At 42.1% G+C, this 5,604-nt stretch overlaps 1 long non-coding RNA gene across 1 annotated transcript in view; it reads left to right on the forward strand.

Moving 5' to 3' along the window:
* The first annotated feature begins 5,437 nt into the window (after positions 1-5,437).
* LOC121699024 overlaps positions 5,438-5,604 on the forward strand; it is a 12,179-nt gene continuing 12,012 nt past the window's right edge. The window contains exon 1 of the long non-coding RNA XR_006026933.1: positions 5,438-5,575. This is a non-coding gene — a long non-coding RNA (uncharacterized LOC121699024). The remainder of the gene's footprint in view (positions 5,576-5,604) is intronic.

The raw sequence follows: 5,604 nt of genomic DNA on the forward strand, positions 1-5,604 counted from the left end.
GTCTGTGGTGTAATACTTGAACACGTGTGGCCCTTTTAGTCTTTAACTCTGCTCAAGCCCAGCACATCTCTTAGGTTAAATTACCCCATGACTGACATAGTGGACTTCCTAGCAGTGTCCCTATCAGACTGAAGTTAGCACTGAAACCTCAGACAAAGTGAGGAGCATCCCAAAACGCTTCCTGCGTAGCACATCACAGTCCCCTTAGCAATTAAGATGCACACAATGAGTAGCATCTTTAAAACTTGGCATGGAGAGATGCCGCGTGTCATTCTGGTGCTATTCAAGTGTTCACAGGGCGATTCTGCCAATCTGATATTCTCTGGTATGCTTGCAGTGGCTCTCATTACATCATATATGATTTGAATGTGTCGAGCAAAGCCAGCTTCTCTGAGATTGCGCAACAGTTGGCTCTTGCAAACCAAGGCTCCGGGGAGGGGTGTGTGTGTGTGTGTGTGTGCATGTGTGTATGCGTATGTGTGTACATTTTGTACAACCCCAAATCAGAAGAAGTTGGGACGTGTAAAATGCAAATAAAAACAGAATGTGATCATTTGCAAATCTCGTAAACTCATATTTAGCTGCAAAAAGGATGCACACAACATCAAATGTTGAAAATTACATACATGACTATTTTATGGAAAATAGATGTTATTTTTGAATTTTGATACCAGCAACACATTTTAAAAAAAAGTTGGGACAGGACCAAGAAAATGCTGGAAAAGTTGTGTAACGATAAAGAAAACAAAAGGAGGAATATTTTACAACTAATTATGGTAACTGGCAACATGATTAGGTATGAAAAAGAGTATCCCAGAAAGACAGTGTCTCTTAGAAGTAAAGATGTAGAGGTATTCATCATTCTGTGTAAACATGTGTTGGCAAATGATGAAACAATATAATTATAATGCTTCTTAATACTTAATGAAATTGCAAAGTATTTGGGGAGTTCACCATTTACAGTACATAATATTATTAAAATATTCAGAGAATCCAGAGAAATCTTTGCAAACAAGGGACAGAGCTGAAAAACAATATTGGTTGTGGTCTTTTGAACCTCAGATGCCACTGCATTAAAACCAGACCTGTTTCTGTAATGAAAATCATTGTATGGACTCAGGTAAACCTCTGATAACCATTGTCTATGAGCACAGTTTGATACTCAATTCACAAATGCTAGTGTAAACTTTACCATGCAAAATAAGAAATTGTATTTAGATGTGATACAGAAATACCACTGTCTTATCTGGGCCTGAGCTCATTTAAAATGAAGTGAGGTAACGTGGAAAAAGGTCCTGTGGTGAGATCAATCAACATTTGCCAATCTTTTTGGAAATCATGGAATCCTCTAAAGATAAGGATTAAAGATAGGGCTTATCCAACTATCCAACAGTGGATCAAAATCCAGCATCTGATGAAGGTGATTAGTGCCTACAGCATGGGCATCTTGCACATCTGACAAGGCACAATCAATTCTGAATGATGTATACAGGTTTTGAGCAACATACTGCCATCCAGGCAACGTCTTTTTCAGGGAAGACCTTGAATATTTCAGGAAAACAATGGCAAAATGAATCCTGCACATGTATTGCAGGACAGTATACAACAGTATTTCTCCATAGAGGAAGAGTCCAAGAGCTAAAATGGTCTGTCTGCAGTCCAGACCTGTCAAATTAGGTGCGTAATGGAATGGAAAAACATGATTAAGAATGCCCTATACTGTTGAGCAACTGAAATCATTGGGAATGGGACAACATTTCATTCTCAAAAGTCTAGCAACTGGTCTTCTCCATTCCTAAACATTTACAGAATGTTATTAAATGAAGAGGTGAAGCAGCACAATGGTAAACATGCCCCATCCCAACTTTTTTGAAACATGCTGGCATCAAATTCAAAATTAACATATATTTTCCATGAAATAGTCAAAAGTTTTATTTGTTATTTAGTTTGATATGTTGCCTATGTCCTTTTTGCAGCAAAATATGGGTTTACGAGATTTGTATATTATCACATTCTGTTTTTATTTGCATTTTACCCAACATCCCAACTTTTTCTGATTTGGGGTGGTATGTGTGTGTGTGCTTAGGGTTAATATGTGTGTGTTAGGGTTGTACGTGTGTGTGCGCATAGGGTTAAGAATTCTATGGTGTAGGAATGGAGTTGTAGCCGAGGGGGTAACGAGCGCCCCTTTCTCTATCAGCTGGGGCCAAGTGGGGCAAAACTGTGGCCTCGGCAGAGTGAATGCCCTGGCCTAATGGGCCTGAATCAGCCGGGATGCCCCGTCACAGGGCCAGCTTCCCTAATGGGTTTACAGTGTCTTAATTACCTCAGAGTTTCCTGGACTTTCCCCATAGTAGCACCTATGGAACATGTGCATGGTATGTGTCCGTGTTTCTTATCATCTTATCATAGGATGGAATGCTAACGGGCTTAGGTAAAGCCAGAGAGAGCTTCAGCTGGGACACGTCAACCCTGAGAGAGCTTCAGTGTGGAGACGTCAGCCCTGATGAGAATTTTCCGGTATGTGATCACGCTGTGGCGGACAGAGCTGGAGGATGTGCTCACCCACGGAGAAAGGTGTGGAGTGAGGGGGCGGTATTGGGTTGGGTAACATTGATCCAAGAGGTTAGTGTGTGTGTCTGTGTGTGTGAATAAATGAGTGTGTGTTTGTGTGTGTGTGTGTGTGTGTGTGTGCATGCGTGAGTGCACGCTCACACATGTCTGTGTGGGTGCGCAAGATTTCGAAACTGGAGTCTTGAGTCAATCTGCTCAAGCCTTAAGTGGGAAAGAGTGGGGAGTCTGTTCAGGTCAATCTGGTTCCTCCATTTGTCATGCCTATTTTTGATGGAATATAAAACAATAACTCCACAGGCCTAGTTGGCTTAACATCTCACCATGAGAACTTCATGGGCTCTGCTGCCACGTTGCAGGACCAGCTGGGCAACACATGACCCTGGAAGAGGTTGATGAAAATATGGGATGTTTTGTTACACTTCTTACAGTGGACCTGTAACATAACCTGGCTGACACTGTGTTTTTAAACAAAGATTCAAAACGGATACCAAGCGTGTCCTATATTTTGACATACAGGCGGTGAGACACGTAACAACAAATTAATTCTGCATGCTACAATGTCAGTGTAACACCACCAACTGGAAACAAGACAAGACAATGCTTAATAGTGTACAGGTTACATCCTGAAGAGGCACTTAATAAACTGTATCCTTTCCCTCTATTGTTTGACACTTAGGATACCAGTGTCAGTTAAAAAATGCTCATAAATGCTTCACATGTTGACAGAGATTTTGGAGACAGAGCAGCTCTCTAGCACTGAGAATGAATGAGGGCTGCTGGAGGCAAGCTAGATTGGGACCGAGAAAGAGAGAACAAGATAAAGGGAGGGAGAGAAAGAGAGAGGGAGAGAGAAAGGAAGATTGAGAGAGAGAGGAAGAGAGAGAGTTGAGGAGGAGATTGCAGAGCCTGGTGGTAGTCTCCGGGTTGATCTCTGCTCCGTGCAGTGCTAACAGAAGCACACAGCACAGCCCTGTGGAAGCAACAGGGAACAGTCCCTCAAACTGCAGGAGTGACAGAGAGAGAGGGAGGGAGAGAAAGAGAGACAAAGCCAGGGAAACGGGAGGGGTGGAGAAGAGAAGAGGGGGAGAGAGAGAGAGGGAAAGAGAAGATTGGGGAGAGGCTGCTGCTCTTGACTCCACTGGATCGGGACCAGTAGTGAGGATTAAGGTCTAAGGCCTGAGACAGAGAAAGAGAGATTGCCCATAGAGAGCTCTAAATGGTGAGGTAAGGAGAGAGGGAGGGGAGAGAGGGAGATAGTGAGTGAGTGAGTGAGTGAGAGAGCAAAAGGTAGAGAAGGAAGTAGAGAAATGAACAAACAGAGAACAGAAAGAAAATAAGAATGGAGAGAAAATAAGCATGTGTTGCATTTGAGAGAGAAAAGCAGGAAGGCGATTGAGAAGGAAAGAGAGAGGGAGGGAGAGGATGGAAAAGAAAGGGAGGAGATAGAGGATGAACAGAAGTGGTGGCAATGGGCAGTGTGGAAATGAGAGAGAAAAAAACGCTTGAAGCGGTTCCAGGCCTGCTGCTGAATGGCTCTTCTTTGTGCTCAGTGGGGACAGCCTTTAGATGTGCTGCCCCCACTAACATACAGTATACCCCCTACCACATGCACACACACACACTGACTCACATCCAGACACACACACACTCTCTCTCTCTCTCTCTCTCTCTTTCACACACACACACTCTTTCACACACACACATCCTCAATATCCACTCTTTTCATTGACACATCCAGACACACATGTCCAAAGGTTGAGGCGAGACGATGCCTGTGGATATACTCTGAAACAGATAATATATAAGACAAACAGCCCTTCTCATACACACTAATGAAATTGATCTAATGCGTCACCAGTTGACCACACATTTTGTTGTATCTCTTTAACACTGTAATTAGATGTGTAACCAGCACCCCAAACATAGGATACGATAAGAAAAAGTGTTAGCCACTGTTGAATAATAATATAGATTACAAATGAAAATCCTTTTAGTTGTGTGGTGTGTGTGAGTATGAGTGTGTGTGGGCTATTTACTACATATATTACACAGTGCAGGCTCGTGTGTTATTTCTGGAGCTGAGGGGGCTGTTTTTAGCAACCTGTGATCTGCTCAACCCAAAGGCCTAAAATGCCATGAGTCACGTCAGCTGTGAGTCACATGCCAACAAGCAGAGCCATTATTTTCCTCTCCGTTAGTTTTGTTCACACCAAATAACCACCCCCAAAAAACTAACCAAATAACCAAACAAAAAAACTAACCAAAACAACTAACCCAATAACCAACCCCAAAAAAACAAACAAATAACCAACCAAAAAAAAATTAAAAAAAATAACTAACCCTAAAAAACTAACCAAAAAAACTTACCAAATAACAACCAAAAAACTAAGCAAATAACCAACCAAAAAAAAATAAAAAAATAACCAAATAACCAACCAAAAAAACCCAAAAAAAAAACAACCAAATAATCAACCAAACAAAAACAACAGAAAAGCAGAGCTGTACCTACAGTTTAAGACAGGCAAGTCACATAACTACATCATCCATTATTTTTCTATTTATTAAAATTGTAAAAGGTTCAAGGAAGCCTCTGGCAGTTTTAAGATTCCCCTTTAAAGTCAATAATAATTGAATAAAATTCCTTTCTGTTCTAGTGTCTTCGTCCTGTGATTTATGAGGTGTATATTTGTGCAGTTACAGTAAACAAGTCCAAGTCAGGTCGTAGTAACACCCATCCCCTTGGTTGGCTGGTTGGATGTAACCCTGTCACTGTCATGCAGCAGACACTCCCTTTTATCCGTCACACTCCGAGGCGGCGTTATGGCAGCTACACTGAGGGCCTCCAGCCAGCAGGCTCATGGACACTGACCACAGGGCAACGGATTGTCTGATGCGCACTGCTCACTTCACTGGAAATGCCTACCACCAACAGCACAATGGTCCTCAATGTGAACGACAGGAGTATACTACATGCACGTCTACAGAAACTACACACACAGAGGTTAGTATCTGCACTGGGAGATAAACACT

This window comes from Alosa sapidissima, chromosome 23 (assembly GCF_018492685.1).
Source record: "Alosa sapidissima isolate fAloSap1 chromosome 23, fAloSap1.pri, whole genome shotgun sequence".
Lineage (NCBI taxonomy): Eukaryota > Metazoa > Chordata > Actinopteri > Clupeiformes > Clupeidae > Alosa > Alosa sapidissima.